This window comes from Stenella coeruleoalba, assembly GCF_951394435.1.
Source record: "Stenella coeruleoalba genome assembly, chromosome: 6".
Lineage (NCBI taxonomy): Eukaryota > Metazoa > Chordata > Mammalia > Artiodactyla > Delphinidae > Stenella > Stenella coeruleoalba.
In genome coordinates this window covers 50,176,413-50,198,088 of record NC_137151.1, presented here as the reverse complement: position 1 = coordinate 50,198,088, position 21,676 = coordinate 50,176,413, and the positions used below count along the sequence as shown (strand labels likewise).

The following is a 21,676-nucleotide window of genomic DNA, read 5'->3' as shown; positions in this document are numbered from 1 at the left end:
CTTAACTACTAATAGCCTACTGTTGACTGGAAGCCTTACCGATAACAGTCAGTTAACATGTTTTGAAGGTTATGTGTATATCTACATATATTTTATACAATTCATGACATACTTTTTTCTTATTTTTTTTTTGATATTTCTAGGCTACCCGGTTTGTCTGCAAGTTTTTTCTAATTGTTACAAATCTCCAAAAATTTTTCCAATATAGTTATTTTTAAAAATCTGTATATTAAGTGGATCTCTGCAGTTAAAACCCATGTTATTCAAGGGTCAAGTGTAATTGTAAAGTTAGGTAAGAGAGCAAGAGGATGATTTTTCTACAAGTAAGTATACACATTCTACTACTGTCCCTTGAGGTGGAAGGGAAAGGGAAAGAACTTTTTTTTTTTAAATATTATTGCCTTATTAGGCTTTGTAACTTTACTTGATAGTGAATAAATGTTTGTATTGAGTATAGGGATTGAACCTAAGAAGGTCTATATGACAGATATCAGACATTGCCCCCTGAAAATTATTGACATTTTGAAGCCACCTACTTATTTTTAGCTCATATTACTTCAACTTCATATAAAAAATTTGTTGGTACATGGTGGTGTAATTTTAAGAATTTTAGCCATTCTAGTGGCATCTTTTTGTGGCTTTAATAAGTATTTATTTATCTAATCTTTAATATAGTTGTTCACTAAATTAATATCCTCTTTTTTGAAATATCTGTTTAAGTTTTTCACCCAGTTTTCTTTTCACTTAATTTTCACAACTCCTCTTTTAAGCATGGCAGCCATTTTAATTTCCATTTTACAGATGAGAACATGGATTCAGATTTGAGTCAGAGCTGAGGTGAACTACCTAGCAACCTTAAGCTAATATGTAAGTTTCAGAGCTGGGAATAGAGAAGGTGGGTCTTCAGTGTTAGTGGGTGATGTGTGTACTCCACATGTGCGTAATGATTTCCTCAGTCTGCAGAGGTTATGTGGTCATCTGCCCAACCTAACTGCTTTTGATTCTCCATCTGTGATGTTTTGGCGTGTTAGTGGCTACTTTGAGACTCATTTTTCCTTTTCCCCAGCTCTTATTGTGTCTTGCACGTGAAGCTTCCAGATGGGTCTGTTAAAATAGAAATTATACTTACTACATTTATTCTTCTGCCCTGTTTCGTAATGTAAGGATGTTTGTAGAAAAGAGCATTCCTGTTCTGTGGAGTTGTGAGGGGGTATGGCTCTCAATGAACAGGATTACAGAGGGCATCTTGGGAGTATTAGACAAGAAGAAAGTGAACTTGTAGGAATGTAAAGGCTGGCTCTAGACCTTTTACCTTTTAAATAGATGATTTACAATATTAGAAGGAAGTAAAAGATGATTTTAATTTTGTTTCTTCCTTTTTCCTATCTGCCCAACTCTCTAAACTCTTCCTAGTCCCCCCACAAATGTTGGTGGTAACATGTGAAATGAAAAAAGAGTAGCAATCACTCTTCTGTATTCCACCAGAGCAAGAAGTTCTTAAATATGTACATTGTGTTATTAAATGATGCGGTAAATGGAGTTAAGTGTGGCATTGTGTCTGACTCTTTTCTTATAAACAAGAGTTGGTCTTGCATTTGTCCTATTCAGTATGTTTAAAATGTTCATGCATAGAGAAACTGAAAACTAACTTGTTGAAAGAGTTAATTTAGCAGTTTTGAACAAAAATTGCACCCAAGAGGCAGATTAATAGAAAATATGCCCTGAGCCAGACTGCCTAGACTGAAATCCCGCTTTTACTATTTAGTATCTGTATGATCTTGTGCTAGTTACTTTTCTGTCTCAGTTTGCTCATGTATAAAATGGGGCATCTTCATTGGATTCAATGTAAGTAGTTTAGCGTATGTAAAATACTTTGAAACTATTGTTATTTTTTTCTTTTTTAGTTAATTAATTAATTTATTTTTGGCTGTGTTGGGTCTTCGTTGCTGCGCACGGGCTTTCTCTAGTTGCGGCGAGTGGGGGCTACTCTTCATTGCAGTGTGCAGGCTTCTCATTGCGGTGTCTCCTCTTTGTTGCAGAGCACGGGCTCTAGGCGTGCAGGCTTCAGTAGTTGTGGCACACTGGCTCAGTAGTTGTGGCTCACAGGTTCTCGAATGCAGGCTCAGTAGTTGTGGTGCACGAGGCTTAGTTGCTCCGTGGCATGTGGGATCTTCCCGAACCAGGGCTCGAACCCATGTCCTCTGCATTGGCAGACAGGTTCTTAACCACTGTGCCACCAGGGAAATCATTGTTATTGTTTTTTAATTAATTATTACCTATCATTCATTACTCAGAGCTGTAAGTAGGCTTTCATTTTAGGAAAAGTAGAATTTATATTACTGTTTTCTCCAGAGTAAACTGAAGATTTGTATCAATAAAAATTTTACCCAAACAAATCAAAGCATTAAATGGGGAGGAGGATTAAATGAGAAAATGTATGTTGAACCCAAGTACTCTAAAATGCTAAGTGTGGTTGTTGTCATTGGAGTCAGAGAAGCAGTGAAATATTTATAATCTGTCAGTTTGAAGTATTGGGCGTTTAAATATTTTAATTTAACTACAGAAGAATTGTGTGGTCTAGAAATTTAATAACAAATATGTATTTAATAGTGTAAACATGTAAGATTTCTAAACTAGAAAAAATTGGCTGTTCTGTATTTTCAAGTAATTGTTTAGTTTATAATGAATTAGTACAAAGAAAAAGCATTTTTATATCTTTAGTAAAAGCTGTCAGCTATGGTTTCCTGTTAGATACCAAAATGAATTTTACTTATTTACTTGCTTTCCATTTTCTAGTTTATTTCTTCTTCTGGGAAAAAAAAATTTTTTTTTTTTTGCCAGTTTTCCCCTGTTCTTCTACTATAGTTTTAAGGTATAAAAATAATTGTTTAAAATTAATACATAAGAAGTAATTTTTCCTCTAAGATCTAAGCATTGCTTTAGTCATAGCCCAAGATATTGATATATAGTATCCTAATTATAATAAAATTTTATGTTACCTTCTGTTATAGTCTTAATTATATGTTGTGATTGTTAATGTCCATGTGATTGGCTATTATGTTTGATCTAATACAAATACAGTGTATTCAGAGAACACACTGAGTCTGTTGTCCTAGATTATTTCTAGGTGTTGGTAGTTTTGTGCACATTTGAAGAAATATTTAAACTCTGCTTTAATGTACAGGCAGTCTTCACTTTACGTAATTCCAACATGCATGAATTTAGTTACCATGTGTAATTAATTAACAACAATTCCCCAACAACAAGTCTGTAATAACCTGAGCATAGAGCCCAACTGAGCCTGCTTAGATTTTGAACTACAGAACTATGAGCTAATAATGGGTGGTGTTTTAAACCACTAATTTGCATTTGTTACATAGAAAGTTTAAAAACTTAATATACTGAGACTCTTCAGTTTTCTTAAATCTTTTTTCACTGTTCTTCAAATTTGATAACTTTTGTTGACTTTTCTTCATGTTCACTAACTTTTTTTTTTTTTTACATGTTCAGGTTTGTATCTGAGGTTATATTAACTGTATAATACTGAAACTTTCTTTTTTTACCAAATGACAACCATTTCCTCCATTACTCAAAACTGTATATGAACACATCTCATAGTAGTTGACAGTTAGGACTTTTGACTTAATTGCATTCATTCACTTGCTCATTCATTCATTCTTCAAACATTGAGTAGTCATTTTAATTTCCCATAGATTGTGCTTATGTGTTTCCTTTCCCATGATAAATTAACTTTTGAGTAAGGATCACTTTTTAAAATTTTCATTTATTTTTTGGTACAGCAAGTTCTTGTCATCCACTTTATACACATCAGTGTATACATGTCAATCCCAATCACCGAATTCATCACTCCACCACCACCCCCCCCACTGCATCCCCCCTTGGTGTCCATACGTTTGTTCTCTTCATCTATGTCTCAATTTCTGCCCCGCAAACTGGTTCATCTGTACCATTTTTCTAGGTTCCACATATATGCGTTAATATGCGATATTTATTATTCTTTTTGTGGCTTACTTCACTCTGTAAGACAGTCTCTAGATTCATCCACGTCTCTACAAATGACCCAATTTTGTTCCCTTTTATGGCTGAGTAATATTCCATTGTATATACGTACCACATCTTCTTTATCCATTCGTCTGTCGATGGGCATTTAGGTTGCTTCCATGACCTGGCTATGGTAAACAGTGCTGCAATGAACATTGGGGTGCATGTGGTTTTTTTTGTTTCTTTGTTTTTGTTTAATACAGCAGCTTCTTATTAGTTATCAATTTTATACACATCAGTGTATATATGTCAATCTCAATCACCCAATTCAGCACACCACCATCCCCACTCCCCCGTGGCTTTCCCCCCTTGATGTCCATACGTTTGTTCTCTACATCTATGTCTCAACTTCTGCCCTGCAAACCGGTTCATCTGTACCATTTTTCTAGGTTCCACATACATGTGTTAATATACGATATTTGTTTTTCTCGTTCTGACTTACTTCACTCTGTATGACAGTCTATAGATACATCCATGTCTCAACAAATGACTCAATTTCGTTCCTTTTTATGGCTGAGTAATATTCCATTGTATATATGTACCACATCTTCTTTATCTGTTCGTCTGTCGATGGGCATTTAGGTTGCTTCCATAACCTGGCTATTGTAAATAGTGCTGCAGTGAACATTGGGGTACATGTGTCTTTTTGAATTACGGTTTTCTGTGGGTATATGCCCAGTAGTGGGATTGCTGGATCATATGGTAAATCTATTTTTAGTTTTTTAAGGAACCTCCATACTATTCTCCATAGTGGCTGTATCAATTTACATTCCCACCAACAGTGCAAGAGGGTTCCCTTTTCTCCACACCCTCTCCAGCATTTGTTGTTTGTAGATTTTCTGATGATGCCCATTCTAACTGGTGTGAGGTGATACCTAATTGTAGTTTTGATTTGCATTTCTCTAATAATTAGTGATGTTGAGCAACTTTTCATGTGCTTCTTGGCCATCTGTATGCCCTCTTTGGAGAAATAACTATTTAGGTCTTCTGCCCATTTTTTGATTGGGTTGTTTGCTTTTTTAATATTGAGCTGAATGAGCTGTTTATATATTTTGGAGATTAATCCTTTGTCCATTGATTCGTTTGCAAATATATTTTCCCATTCTGAGGGTTGTCTTTTCATCTTGTTTGTAGTTTCCTTTGCTTTGCAAAAGCTTTGAAGTTTCATTAGGTCCCACTTGTTTATTTTTCTTTTTATGTCCATTACTCTAGGAGGTGGATCAAAAAAGATCTTGCTGTGATTTATGTCAAAGAGTGTTCTTCTTATGTTTTCCTTTAAGAGTTTTATAGTGTCCTGTCTTGCATTTAGGTCTCTAATCCATTTTGATCTCTAATCCATTTTGAGTTTATTTTTGTGTGTGGTGTTAGGGAGTGTTCTAATTTCATTCTTTTACATGTAGCTGTCCAGTTTTCCCAGCACCACTTATTGAAGAGGCTGTCTTTCTCCATTGTATATCCTTGCCTCCATTGTCATAGATTAGTTGACCATAATAGGTGCGTGGGTTTATCTCTGGGCTTTCTATCCTGTTCCATTGATCTATAGTTCTGGTTTTGTGCCAGTACCACATTGTCTTGATTATTGTAGCTTTGTAGTATAGTCTGAAGTCAAGGACTCTAATTCCTCCAGCTCTGTTTTTTTCCCACAAGACTGCTTTGGCTATTCAGCGTCTTTTGTGTCTCCATACGAATTTTAAGATTTTTTGTTCTTGTTCTGTAAAAAATGGCATTGGTAGTTTGATAGGGATTGCACTGAATCTGTAGATTGCTTTGGGTAGTATAGTCATTTTGACAATATTGATTCTTCCAATCCAAGAACATGGTATATCTCTCCAATTGTTGATATCATCTTTAATTTATTTCAACAGTGTCTTATAGTTTTCTGCTTACAGGTTCTTTGTCTCCTTAGGTAGGTTTATTCCTAGGTATTTTATTCTTTTTGGTGCAATGGTAAATGGGAGTGTTTCCTTAATTTCTCTTTCAGATTTTTCATCATTAGTGTATAGGAATGCAAGAGATTTCTGTGCATTAATTTTGTATCCTGCAGCTTTACCAAATTCATTGATTAGCTCTAGTAGTTTTCTGGTGGTGTCTTTAGGATTCTCTATGTATAATATCATGTCATCTGCAAACAGTGACAGTTTTACTTCCTCTTTTCCAATTTGTATTCCTTTTATTTCTTTTTCTTCTCTGATTGCCGTGGCTAGGACTTCCAAAACTATGTTGAATAAGAGTGGTGAGATTGGACATCCTTGTCTTGTTCCTGATCTTAGAGGAAATGCTTTCAGTTTTTCACCATTGAGAATGATGTTTGCTGAGGGTTTGTCATATATGGTCTTTATTATGTTGAGGTAGTTTCCCTCTGTGCCCACTTTCTGGAGAGTTTTTATCATAAATGGGTGTTGAATTTTGTCAAAAGCTTTTCTACATCTATTGAGATGATCATATGGTTTTGATCCTTCAGTTTGTTAATATGGTGTATCACATTGATTGGTTTGCGTATATTGAAGAATCCTTGCATCCCTGGGGTAAATCCCACTTGATCATGGTGAATGATCCTTTTAATGTGTTGTTGGATTCTGTGTGCTAGTATTTTGTTGAGGATTTTTGCATCTATATTCATCAGTGATAATGGTCTATAATTTTCTTTTTTTTGTAGTATCTTTGTCTGGTTTTGGTATCAGGGTGATGGTGGCCTCGTAGAATGAGTTTGGGAGTGTTCCTTTCTCTGCAATTTTTTGGAAGAGTTCGAGAAGAATGGGTGTTAGCTCTTCTCTAAATGTTTGATAGAATTCACCTGTGAAGCCATGTGGTCCTGGACTTTTGTTTGCTGGAAGATTTTTAATCACAGTTTCAATTTCATTACTTGTGATTTCGTCTGTTCATATTTTCTGTTTCTTCCTGGTTCAGTCTGGGAAGGTTATACCTTTCTAAGATTTTGTCCATTTCTTCCACGTTGTCCATTTTATTGCCATAGAGGTGCTTGTAGCAGTCTCTTAGGATGCTTTGTACTTCTGCAGTGTCTGTTGTAACTTTTCTTTTTTCATTTCTAATTTTATTGATTTGAGTCCTCTCCCTCTTTTTCTTGATGAGTCTGGCTAATGGTTTATCAGTTTTGTTTATCTTCTCAAAGAGCCACCTTTTAGTTTTATTGATCTTTGCTATTGTTTTCTTTGTTTCTGTTTCATTTATTTCAGCTCTGATCTTTATGATTTATTACCTTCTACTAATTCTGGGTTTTGTTTGTTCTTCTTTCTCTAGTTCCTTTAGGTGTAAGGTTAGATTGTTTATTTGAGATTTTTCTTGTTTCTTGAGGTAGGCTTGTATAGCTATAAACTTCCCTCTTAGAACTACTTTTGCTGCATCCCGTAGGTTTTGGATCGTTATGTTTTCATTATCATGTGTCTCTCGGTATTTCTTGGTTTCCTGTTTGATTTCTTCAGTGATCTCTTGGTTATTTAGTAAAGTATTGTTTAGCTTCCATGTGTTTGTGTTTTTTACGTTTTTATCCCTGTAATTCATTTCTAATCTCATAGCATTGTGGTCAGAAAAGATGCTTGATATGATTTCAGTTTTCTTAAATTTACTGAGGCTTGATTTGTGACCAAGATGTCATCTGTCCTGGAGAATGTTCCATGTGCACTTGAGAAGAAAGTGTAATCTGCTGTTTTGGGATGGAATGTCCTATAAATATCAATTAAATCTATCTGGTCTGTTGTGTCATTTAAAGCTTGTTTTTCCTTATTAATTTTCTGTTTGGATGATTTGTACATTGGTGTAAGTGAGGTGTTAAAATCCCCCACTATTACTGTGTTACTGTCGATTTCCTGTTTTATAGCTGTTAGCAGTTGCCTTATGTATTGAGGTGCTCCTATGTTGGATGCATATATATTTATAATTGTTATATCTTCTTCTTGAATTGATTCCTTGATTATTATGTAATGTCCTTCTTTGTTTCGTAACGTTATTTTAAAGTCTGTTTTATCTGATATGAGTATTGCTACTGCAGCTTTCTTTTGATTTCCACTTGCATGGAATATCTTTTTCCATCCCCTCACTTTCAGTATGAATGTGTCCCTAGGTCTGGAGTGAGTCTCTTGTAGACAACATATATATGGGTCTTGCTTTTGTATCCATTCAGCAAGCCTGTGTCTTGGTTGGAGCATTTAATCCATTCACGTTTAAGGTAATTATTGATATGTATGTTCCTATTACCATTTTCTTAATTGTTTTGGGTTTGTTCTTCTAGGTCCTTTTTTTCTCTTGTGTTTCCCACTTAGAGAAGTTTCTTTAGCATTTGTTGTAGAGCTGGTTTGATAGTGCTGAATTCTCTTAGCTCTTGCTTGTCTGTAAAGCTTTTGATTTCTCCATCGAATCTGAATGAGATCCTTGCCGGGTAGAGTAATCTTTGGTGTAGATTTTTCCCTTTCATCACTTTAAGTATATCATGGCACTCGCTTCTGGCTTGTAGAGTTTCTCCTGAGAAATCAGCTCTTAACCTTATGGGAGTTCCCTTGTTTGTTATTTGTCATTTTTCCCTTGCTGCTTTCAATAATTTTTCTTTGTCTTTAATTTTTGCCAATTTGATTATTATGTGTCTCGGCGTGTTTCTCCCTGGATTTATCCTGTATGTGACTCACTGTGCTTCCTGGACTTGGTTGGCTATTTCCTTTCCCGTGTTAGGGAAGCTTTCGAGTATAATCTGTTCAAATATTTTCTCAGGTCCTTTCTCTCTCTCTTTTCCTTCTGGGACCCCTATAATGCGAATGTTATTGCGTTTATTGTTGTCCCAGAGGTCTCTTTATTTTATAAATAAAGACAGTCCCAGGCTGTCTTTATTTCTTTTCATTCTTTTTTCTTTATTCTGTTCCGCAGTAGTGAATTCCACCATTCTGTCTTCCAGGTCACTTATCCATTCTTCTACCTCAGTTATTATGCTATTGAGTCATTCTAGTGTATTTTTCATTTCACTTATTGTGTTGTTCATTTCTGTTTGTTTGTTCTTTAATTCTTCTAGATCTTTGTTAAACATTTCTTGCATCTTCTTGATCTTTGTCTCCATTCTTTTTCCAAAGTCCTGGATCACCTTCACTATCATTATTCTGAATTCTTTTTCTGGAAGGTTTCCTATCTCCACTCCATTTAGTTGTTTTTCTGGGGTTTTATCGTGTTCCTTCATCTGGTACATAGCCCTCTGCCTTTCATCTTGTCTATCTTTCTGTGAATGTGGTGTTTGTTCCACAGGCTGCAGGATTGTAGTTCTTCTTCCTTCTGCTGTCTGCCCTCTGGTGGATGAGGCTATCTAAGAGGCTTGTCAGGTTTTCTCCACTGATTCTTTCTGCAGTCTTCAATCTGTTTTAAGCCCATTTAGTGAAATATTTTAGTTGAGTTGTTGTATCTTCAGTTCTAGGTATACCACTTTTTAAAACAGATCTTTATTGGACTATAATTGCTTCACAATACTGTGTTAGTTTCTGTTGTACACCAAAGTGAATCAGCCATATGCATGCATATGTCCCCACATCCCCTCCTTCTTGAGCCTCCCTCCCATCCTCCCTATCCCACCCCTCTAGGTCATCACAAAGCACCGAGCTCATCTCCCTGTGCTATGCTGCTGCTTCCCACTAGCTAACTATTTTACATTCGGTAGCGTATGTGTGTATGTATGTCGATGCTACTCTCACTTTGCCCCAGCTTCCTCTCCCCCCATGCCCCCGCCGTGTCCTCAAGTCCATTCTCTATGTCTACGTCTTTATTACTGCCTGATGAAAAGGTTCATCAGTACCTTTTTTTTTTTTTAGATTCCATATATATGCGTTAGTGTATGGTATTTGTTTTCCTCTTTCTGACTTCATTCTGTATGATAGACTCTAGATCTATCCACGTCACTACAAATAAATCAGTTTCGTTTCTTTTTATGGCTGAGTAATTTTCCACTGTATATGTGTGCCACATCTTATTTATCCATTCATCTGTCGATGGACATTTAGGTTGGTTCCATGTCTTGTCTGTTGTAAATAGTGCTGCAGTGAACACTGTGGTACATGTCTCCTTTTGAATTATGGTTTTCTCAGGGTATATCATTCTATTTTTATAGTTTCTATTTTTCTGCTGGGCACTCATCATCTACTCACTTATGACCATCGTTTGCTTTAAGTTCTTGAAAAAAATATATAATATCTGCTTTAAAGTACTTTTTTGCTAATTCTAACATTTGGATTATGCTTTTTTTTTTTTTTTTTTTTTTTTTTTTTTGCTGTACGCGGGCCTCTCACTGCTGTGGCCTCTCCTGTTGAGGAGCACAGGCTCCAGACGCGCAGGCTCAGCGGCCATGGCTCACGGGCCCTGCTGCTCCGCGGCATGTGGGATCCTCCTGGACCGGGGCACGAACCCGTGTCCCCTGCATCGGCAGGTGGACTCCCAACCACTGTGCCACCAGGGAAGCCCTATGCTATCTTTTTTATTGATTATTTTTATCTTGATTGTGGGACACTTTTTTGCACATCTAGTGATTTTTTTATATTACGCTGGTCACTCCTTATTCTTTGTAAGGAGGCTAGATTATGTTGTCTTCCTTTAAAAGAGTGTTGAATTTTGTTCTGTCAGGTAGTTATATTATTGGAGAATCTTTTAGGTTTTTGTCTGGCCTGGTTTTCTTTGTGAGGTAGGCCTATTTCAATATTGTACTAAATTTTCCGGTACCTGTACTCCTAAGGTGTTTTAGCCTTTCGGGGGTTTCAACTGATAGCCTGAAATGTTCTCTCTACTCTAGTTGGGTGGAGTATTAATCTTCTTGGGCTGCCATAGCAAAATACCATAGACTAGGTAGTCAAGCAACAGAAATTTGCTTTCTCACAATTCTGGCAACTGGAAGTCCAAGGTCAAGGTCCCAGCAGGGTTGGTTTCTGGTGAGGGCTCTCCCCTTGGGTTGCAGATGGCTGCATTCTCACTGTGTCCTCACATGACCTCGTCTTTGTACGTGTGAGGAAAGACAAGTGAACTCTCTGGTGTCTCTTCTTATGAGGACACATTCTCTTGGATCAGGACTTCGACCTTATGACCTCATTTAACCTTAATTACTTATTTTGTGTCTAGTCTCCAACTACAGCAATGCTGGGGGTTAGAGCTTCAAGGTGTGAATTTTGTGGGGACACAGACATTCAGTCCGTAACAGGAACTTTAAAAGACTCCTTGCATTGCACAACCTTTCAGCCTCATAGTAGGTTATCTGTGCTAGACCTCATAGAGCCTCACCCTGTGTGGATGTGGGTGTGGGTGTGTATAGCACAGCCCTTGAGCAACGAGGACCCATGATTAAATCCCTGTGCTCAGAAATCTGCTGTCTCCTAGCTGCTTTATTTGAGCTAGTCCTCCTTGTGTTGGGACAGGAAAGTGTTCCCAGGCAGAACACTGGGGCCATCGAGAGGCTCACTTCATATTTCCCTTCCCTCAAAGACCTCAGATGTGCACTGCTTGTTATTCATTTCCTGAACACAGTTGCTTTGTATATTTTGGCCAGTTTTATCCTTGTTTTCGGTAGAATAGCAAATCTGGTACCAGATATTCTGCCATGGTTGAAAGCAGACAAGTCATGAGTTTTTATTTTCAAACATAGTAGGAGAAGCTTTAAAGATCTCTTTTGGGCATTCTTGTTTTTCATAGTTAATTTTTTTTTAATATTACTGAAGAAGCCTATTTTATTAAAAGTTTTATGGGTAGACTTGGACTTCCCTGGTTATGCAGTGGTTAAGAATCTGCCTGCCAGTGCAGGGGACACGGGTTCAAACCCTGGTCGAGGAAGATCCCATATGCCACAGAGCAACTAAGCCCGTGCGCCACAACTACTGAGCCTGCACTCAAGAGCCCACGAGCCACAACTACTGAAACCCACACGCCTAGAGCCCGTGCTCCGCAGCAAGAGAAGCCACTGCAATGAAGAGTAGCTCCTGCTCGCCGCAACTAGAGAAAGCCCGTGCAGCAAGGAATACCCAATGCAGCCAAAAATATATATATAAATAAATAAGTTTATTTTAAAAAAATGTTTTATGGGTAGACTTGAATTCTTTTTAATGCTGTGTGTTGAACATAATGGACTTTGTAGAGGGTGACTCTTTTGTTCGTTATAGGTATTGATGGACTGATTCTTTATGATATTGTTAGAACCTTTCTGAAGTATTTCACTGTGTATTTGAAGCTCTCTATATACAGTAATCAAAACCTGGTGATGAAATGTTATAACTTACACCCACCAAACCCTAGAAATTTAGCATTTATTTAGGCCCCAGGAGGGCTCTTTTAACTCTCTCCCCCATATGAATTTGACATAGGATAATGTGAGATATGGCCCCAACGCTGGGCAAAGTGACATGCTATAAAAGAATGGTTCCTTAATTATAATAGTTAAAATTTTTCCAGGAGTTTAAAATACTCATAAGTACATAATTTAACTGTTACTTCGTTCACTTGAAAAATGAAATCCTTTTTGGCAGGCCATTATAAAGTCTTTAGATTTTATACTTTTTGAAAAGAGTAATTATGAGTCCTGTATTTGTTGAAAGTAAACTATGCTGGATAGAGTAAGTCAGGATTTTTCCATTTTCTATAAGGATTACATCAAGTAAAAACAATTCTGTTTAGATATTTTTGCAATTGTTAGAAAGATTTTGAGGGGTATTGAAAAGGCTTCACATTTAATTATGTATCACATCGCCAAAATTGAAAAAGCAATCATTAAAAGTTGAGTTCTAGCAGAAATAGGTAGGTTATTGGATGGTCCAAAATCGGACTCATTTGCATGTGGGGGGTGGGTATGAGTGGGTGTGAGTGTGTGTATTTGTACTCATACACATATGTACTGGCAAAATTTGGTAATTGATTATGCTGGCTTCTCAGATCAGAGAGGAAAGGATAGATTCTTAGATGTTGGAACTACTGAAATAATATATATATAATTTATATAATTTATATAAATACTTTTCTGTCCATGCCTCACTCCATGTGCCAAATGAAATTTCAGAAAGACTAAGGATTTGCCTGTAAATAATATATATACAGAAAAATATACGGCTGAATATTTAATCTCAGGTAGTTATAACATTGCCAAATGACATTTAAAAAAAAAAAAAGATCAATCTGTACAGCAAAAACAAAACCCCATCGATTATAAGCAAAGAGAAGCGTTGAGCATGAAGCTGGCAAGTCATATGTAATATATGTGATTTGTTCTTCAGACTCAAGGTAAAAAGTTAGTCACCTATATATCACTGTACAAGAAGTCCTTTGCCTCCCTCTCAGGCATTCCCTTCCGCACTTGCCTTGTCTGCCTGTTGAAATTCCCAGAGGTATTGTCATTCCTCTTTAGTAAACAAGCAGAGAACTGGAACCTCCCTCTTAAGCCCCCGAGTGCTGTTGCCTGTTGTTGCCACAGGGTGTTGCTATTGAAGCTTGATCCTGTGCAGCCCCTTGATGTCTGCTCAGCGGTGAAGCTCGTAACTGGTCCAGAAGTTTGCACAGACTTCACTGGGGGCACATGGGGCCTCTTAAAGGCTTTTAGAGTTCATATAATCAGAAGTTCTGCTATTGTTTCCCACTTTACAGCCATTGTACCAGGGTTATAGGATATGAAGGAGCAATGAGCATCATTCATTCATTCGACAAATATTTACTCAGCACCTGCTATGTGCACCAAATACTGTTTTATGAATTGGAAATAATAATAGTGAACAAAACAAAACAAAAAATTCCTGCCATAATGCAGTCTACATTCCTTCTGAGGATTGGGTGGAGGAAGAGTAACAGTGGCAGAGACAGACAGTAGATAAGATTAAGTGTGTATGCTATGACACATCTACAGAAAGGCCTATGCATGAAGTCCTGACCTCTTTTAATTATTTTGTATTTATTCTATGTGGGACATCAATATGAATGGTAACAGTAAGTGTATCAAAGAAGAGAGGCTGAGTACTTGATGTATTTAAAATTATAGTTTGCTGATGACTTCTCACTAGCTTGTATAGGCACTTTGTGGCCACACTGTATACAGTGGTGCATCATGCAGCTATTAAAAATGTTAGTATAGACATATATTTATGAACATGGAGAGATGTTTATTATAAGTGGAAATGCAGGTTAGGAAATGATACATTTAGTATGATCACGGTATCTTATCTGATTGGTAAATTAGGGAGTAACTGGCCCTACTGATGCCCTTTGTCAGCATAGCAGCTAGCTAGTCTTTCCACAGCCATTGAGTGATTTCTTCATGGAATAAGTTGTACAGGGGCTCACCCTGAGGGAGAGCTCTTTTTCTTTCTAGTGCTAACATGTCCACCTCTGGGGCTATTAGCAAGCCCATTTGTCCAGCACACCTAAAGCTTCTATTAGTAATGACAGTAATATTTTATTCTTTGTTTTGTTTCTCAACTTGTTCATTTGGCAGGGAAGTGGTTATCAGTTTTTGGGTGCTCTCTTTGGACACCTTATACTTATAAGCCTATTTTGTTTAGTTTTACACATATTTTTATTATTTTTCCATATACATATATAGGAAGAAGTCTGGGAAAATATGCATCATAGTTTTCCAAGAGGTTTGTAGAATTAGAAGATTTTTGCTTTCTTTTTTTTCTTGTCTGTACTTTTGAATTCACTGGAATTATTAGATATGTAATTAAGAAATAGTTAAGCATTTTAAACCTCTGAAAAATATAGCCTGGTCTGACTTTCCCTGTAGAAGAGTTAGTCATCTTTGTACAAGGGAAGAAGCTGGACCTGAGTAGATGTTTCCACCTACAGAGCTTGGTGCTTGAGTCTAGAACTTATGGTAGGCAAAAATATATTACTTTTCTGAAGTCTCTGACTTGTCATTTCATCACATATGTCAGAATAATTGCCTTTTATCCTTAAATTGTGTTAGGCAATTTGCATGATTTTTTTTTTTTTTTTTTTTTGCGGTACACGGGCCTCTCACTGCTGTGGCCTCTCCCGCTGCGGAGACCGGGGCATGAACCCGCGGGACCTGCATCGGCAGGCGGACTCTCAACCACTGCACCACCAGGGAAGCCCCCAATTTGCATGATTTTTAAAAGTTTGTTACAGTATTTAATTGAGGTCAACTGGATTCTGTATTTTTCTTTCCTACTTGCAAAGTATAGCTGTTTGCTAATAAGCCTGTTTATTTTTTTGGTTTCTTTTACTATCCCTTGCCTTTAGAAAAGGAGCTACTCTAGATTCCTACCATCCTTTCTGTTTATCATAGTGATAATAGTACCCTTATATGTATATAGTACCCAGGTTTGTCTGTATTTGAAATCATAGGATATATTTATTAAAAGGGGAAAAGACATAAGGAAAATGTTTCTAAAGTGCTAGTTTTTATATCCCCACTTCTCTATACTAGTAGAAAAAAATTGTATTGTCCCTCTTGATATTGAAGTTGTAAAAGAGTAAACATGCTACATAATTAAATTATTATAGTTTGACCATGCTTTTTAAAAATTTACATTTTTAATTTTTATTTTGATCATGAAATATTTCAGACCACAAAAAAAGATACTGAGAATAAAATAAAGAATTTCTGCATACTCACTTTGCAACTTAATAAACAAAAGTTTACAAATACAATTAAGTCCCTGTGTACATTGTTTTAATTCCCCATGCACCTCCAGTTTGGTGTTTATCATTCTTGTGCATATGTTAATATATTTACTGTCTGTATATGTATATCTAAAGAATAGAGCATACTTTTAAATGTTTTTTTAAAACAGAAAGTTTTAATTTTATATGAAACATTCATATATTGCTAGTAAGAATGTAAAATGATACAGCTGCTTTGGAAAACTGTTTGCCATTTCCTAAAAAAATTGAACAGTTACCATATAACTCAGCAGTTCTCCTAGGTATATGCCAAAGAGATATGAAAACATATATCCACACAAAAACTTGTACACGGATGTTCATAGCAGCATTGCATTATTCAAACTTAGCCAGAAAAGCCACAAAGAAAACCCCACCCAATTGTTCATCAGCTGGTGAACGGATAAATAAAATGAGGTATATCTGTAGAATGAAATATTATTCAACATTGTAAAAAGGAATGAAGTACTGATACCTGCTTCAACATGGATGAGCCTTGAAAACATTATACTAAGTAAAAGAAGCCAGTTACAAAAGACTGTATATTTTATGATTTCATTTATATGTGAAGTCCAGAAAACGTATAGAAACAAAGTAGATTAGTGGTTGTCTAGGGGGAGAATGGGCTGTGATTTCCCATGGTTAGGGATTTATTTTTAGGATGATGAAAATGTTCTAAAGTGAGATAGTGGTGATAGTTGCACAACTCTGTGAATATACTAAAAACATTGAATTGTACACTTTAAATGGTGAATTGTATTGGGATGTGCATTATATCTCAATTTAGCTGTTTTAAAAGTTCATGTGAATGTTATATATAAGCTTTTTAAACTCAGCATAAGCCAAACAAATCATTTTGAGATTTACAGATTTTTGGACAGTTCAGTTCTTTATAACTCATTTTCACATTCTGTTATATGAATTTACTGTATTTTCTTAATCCATTTTCCTTTTTGCTCTTAAAAAAGTGCTTCAGTGAGCAGTTCACTCCATGTTTCCTTATATTGTAACACATTTTTAAGGCTTTCTTTGAAGTAAGAATTTGGTAGAATTATTGATCATTTGAAATTTATTTAGTATTTAATTATTTAGAAGACATTTTATTGGTGTACCTCAGCACATTTAATTATACAACTTAAAATTGAAATTAATAAAAGTACTCATTGTCTGAAATCTTTCTGTGCAACTTTTATATTTGGCAAAAGAAAAGGTAAGACTTCTCAATCTTAACTACTGTGCCTTTCTTGGTATTTTTATTTTATTTTACTGTAGTTTAACTGAAGTATAGTTAATGTAAAATATTGTTAGTTTCAGGAGTACTACATAGTGATTTGACATTTGGGTGCATTATGAAATGATCACCATAATAATAAGTCTAGTAACCATCTGTGCCCATATCAAGTTATTACAGCATTATTAACCGTATTCCTAATCCTGTATTTTTATCTCTGTGGCTTATTTATTTTAAAACTGAAGTTTTAAAATATTCCCCTCATCTTTTGCCCCCCCCAACCCTGCCAAATCCCTCCCTTCTGACAACCACCCACATTTGTTGAGTCTGTTTCGATTTGTTTCATTTTGTTTTGTGTTTTAGATTCTACGTATGAGTGAGTTCATGCAGTATTTGTCTCTTTGAGTTATTTCACTTAGCATAATATTGTTTATATCCATCCATGTTGTCACAATGGCAATTTTATTTTTTTCATTTTTTTAGAATATTACTGAGTAATATTCCATTACATAACATGTATATACACACACCACATCTTCTTAATCCATTCATCTTTTGCTGGGCGCTTTGATTGCTTCCATATCTTGGCTTTTATAAATAATGCTGCAGTGAACATTGAAGTGCATATATCTTTTAGAATTATTGTTTTTATTTTCTTTGGGTAAATACCCAGAGTGAAATTGCTGGACCACATGGCAGTACTATTTTTAATTTTTTGAGGAACCTCCATACCATTTTCCATAGTGGCTCACCAATTTACAGTTTCACCAGCAGTTTACGAGATTTCACGTTTCTCCACATCCTTGCCAACACATGTTATTTGTTGTCTTTTTCATGATAGTCATTCTGATAAGTGCGAGGTGGTATCTCATTGTGGTTTCGATATGCACTTCCCTGGTGATTAGTGATGTTGAGCATCTTTTCATGTGTCTGTTGGCCATCTGTAAGTCTTCTTTGGAAAAATGTCTATTCATTTCCTCTGCTCATTTTTTAAATTGGGTTGATGGCTTTTTTTGATGTTGAGTTATATGAATTCTTGGTGTATTTTGGATATCCCTTATCAGATATATCATTTGCAAATATCTTCTCCCATTCAGTAGGTGGCCTTTTTGTTTTGTTGATAGTTTCTGTCACTGTGCCAAATCTTTAAATTTGATGTAGTACCATTTGTTTATTTTTGCTTTTGTTTCCCTTGCCTGAAGAGACATATCCAAAGAAAACTACTAAGACTGATGTCAGAGAACATTCTGCCTATGTTTTCTTCTAGGAGTTTTATGGTTTCAGGTCTTAACATTTAGGTCTTTAATCCATTTTGACTTTATTTTTGTATATGGTGTGAGAAAGTAGTCCAGTTTGATTCTTTTGCATGTAGCTCTCCAGTTTTCCCAACACCATTTATTGAAGAATTTATTTCCCCTTTATATATTCTTGCCTCCTTTGTCATGGATTCATTGATCATATAAGTGTGTTGTTCATTTCTTGGCTCTTTATTATGTTCCATTGATCCATGTGTCTATTTTATGTCAGGACCATACTGTTTCGATTACTGTAGCTTTTTAGCAGTTTGAAATTAGCTAGTGTGATATTTCCAGCTTTGCTCTTCTTTCTCAAGGTTATTTTGGCTATTTGGGGTCTTTGTGATTATGTACAAATTTTAGAATTATTTGCTTTAGTTCTGTGAAAAATGCCATTGGTATTTTGATAAGGATTGCATTGAATCTGTAAATTGCCTTGGGTAGTATGGTCATTTTAACAATATTCTTCCAATCCAAGAACACAGGACATCGTTGTTTTCAACTTCTTTCTTGAGTTCTTGTAGTTTTCTAACTATGGGTCTTTTACCTCATTGGTCAGATTATTCCTAGGAATTATATTCTTCTTAATGCAATTGTAAGTGGGATTATTTTCTTAATTTTCCCTTCTGATAGTCTGTTGTTAACATATAGAAAAGCAACATATAGTATATCATTTGCAAACAGTGACAGTTTTATTTCTTCCTTTCTAATTTGGATTCCCCTTATTCCTTTATCTTGTCTGGTTGCTGTGGGTAGGACTTCCAATACTCTGCTGAATAAAAGTGGCAAGAGTGGGCATCCTTGTCTTTTTTCTGATGTTAGGAGAAATACTTACAGCTTTTCACCATTGAGTATGAGGTTGGCTCTGGGTTTTTCATATATGGTCTTTATTACTTTGAGGTATGTTTCCTCTATACCCACTTTATTGAGTGTTTTTATCACAAATGGATTTTGAATTTTGTGAAAAGCTGTTTCTATTAAGATGCTCATATGATTTTTATTCTTCACTTTGTTAATGTGGTGTATCGCATTGATTGATTTGTGGTTGTTGAACCATCCTTGCATCACTGGGATAAATCTCACTTGATTGTGGTGTATGATCCTTTTACTGTATTGTGGAATTTGGTTTGCTAATATGTTTTTGAGGATTTTTGCATCTATACTTATCAGTGATATTGGCCTATAATTTTCTTTTTTTGTGTGATTTCTTTGTCTGGTGTTGATATCAGGATGATGCTGGCCTGGTAGACTGAGTTTGGAAGCATTCGTTCCTCTTCAGTTTTTTGAAATAGTTTGAGAAGAGTAGATGTTAACTCTTCATTAAATATTTGATAGATTCACCTGTGAAGCCCTCTGTTCCTGGACTTTGGTACTTTGGTTTCTTGGAGGGTGTTTTTGTTTGTTTGTTTGAATTACTGATTCAATTTTATTACTGGTAATTGGTCTGTTCATGGTTTTTTTTCTTCCTGATTCAGTCCTGGGAGATTGTACATTCTAGGAATTTATCCATTTTTCCTAGGTTGCCCCTTTTACAGGCATACAATTGTTCATAGTAATTTCTTATGATCCTTTGTATTTCTGCATTGTCAGTCATAACTTCTCTTTTATGTCTGATTTTATTTATTTGGGCCCTCTCTTTTTTTCTTGTTGAGTCTGTCTAAAGTTTTATCAATTTTATTCATCTTTTCAAAGAACTAGCTCTGAGTTTCATTGATCTTTTCTATTGTTTTTTTAGTCTCTCTTTCATTTATTTCTGCTCTGGTCTTTATTTTCTTTCTTCTATTAACCTTTGCATTTTGTTGGTTCTTCTTTTTCTAGTTCCTTTAGGTGTAGGTTGTTTATTTGAGAGTTTTCTTGTTTCCTGAGCCTGGCTTCTGTTGCTATAAACTTCCCTCTTAGAACGGCTTTTGCTGTGTCCCAAAGATTTTGGATCATTATGTTTCCAGTTTCATTTGTCTCCAGGTACTTTTTTAATTTTTTCTTTGATTTTTTTTCAGCGGCTCATGGTTATTTAGTAACATATTGTTTAGCCTCCATGTGTTTGTGTTTGCAGTTTTTTTCTTGTAGTTGATTTCTAGTCTCATACCACTGTAGTCAGAGAAAGATGCTTGGTATGATTTCATTCTTAAATTTATTGAGAGTTGTTCTTTGACCTAGCATATAATCTCTCCTGGAGAATGTTCCATGTGCACTTGAAAAGAATGTGTATCCTGCTGTTTTTGGATGAAATGTTCTATATATGTTTGTTCCATCTGCTCTATTGTGTCATTTAGGCCAGTGTTGCCTTATTGATTTTCTGTCTGGATGATCTGTCCATTGATATAAATGGGGTGATAAAGTCCCTTACTATTATTATATTACTGTCAATATTTCCATTTCTGTTTGTCAATATTTGCTTTATGTATTTAGCTGCTTGAACGTTGTGTGCATAATTTACAATTGTTGTATCTTCTGTTGGATTGATCCCTCTATCATTATGTAATGTCCATCTTTGTCTCTTGTTACAGTCTGTTTTAAAGTCTGTTTTATCTGATATACATATTGCTACCCCAGCTTTCTTTTTGTTTCCATTTGTATGGAACACATACCTTTTTCCATCCACTCACTTTCAGTTGGTATGTATCTTTCGATCTAAAGTAAGTTGCTTGTATGCAGCATGTATATACAAGTCTTGTTTTTTAATTTATTCTGCCACCCTGTGTCTTTTGATTGGAGCATTTAGTCCATTTACATTTAAAGTAATTATTGATAGGTTTGTACTTACTGCCAGTTTGTGAATTGTTTCTGGTTGTTATCGTAGTTCTTTTTTGTTCCTTTTTCCTTTGATCTCTTGTGATTTGATGACCATCTTTAGTGTTACATTTGGATTCTTTTCTCTTTTTTGTATGCGTATCTATTGTAGGTTTTGGGGTGGGTTTTTTTAGTAAATCTATTTATTTATTTTTGGCTGCGTTGGGTCTGCATTGCTGCGCACAGGCTTTCTCTAGTTGTGGTGAGTGGGGGCTATGCTTCATTGTGGTGCGCAGGCTTCTCATTGCAGTGGCTACTCTTGTTGTGGAGTACAGACTCTAGGTGCATGGGCTTCAGTAGTTGTGGCACACAGGCTCAGTAGTTGTGGCTCGCAGGCTCTAGAGCACAGGCTCAGTAGTTGTGGTGCACGGGCTTAGTTGCTCTGCGGCATGTGGGATCTTTCTGGACCAGGGCTCAAACCCATGTCCCCTGCATTGGCAGGCAAATTCTTAATCACTGCGCCACCAGGGAAGTCCTTATTGTAGGTTTTTGATTTGTGGTTAGCATGAAGTTTATACATATCAACATATAGATATATATTGAGACATATACATATATATATAATCATATGTATATTTTTTGACTTGATGACTTCTTTTTTTATTAACTTATTTTATTTACATACTTGGCTGCATTGGGTCTTCGTTGCTGTGCACAGGCTTTCTCTAGT

At 35.8% G+C, this 21,676-nt stretch overlaps 1 protein-coding gene across 2 annotated transcripts in view; it reads left to right on the top strand.

Moving 5' to 3' along the window:
• Nucleotides 1-21,676, top strand: part of STAM2 (signal transducing adaptor molecule 2) — a 51,224-nt gene that overhangs the window by 6,238 nt on the left and 23,310 nt on the right. The window lies entirely within an intron of this gene.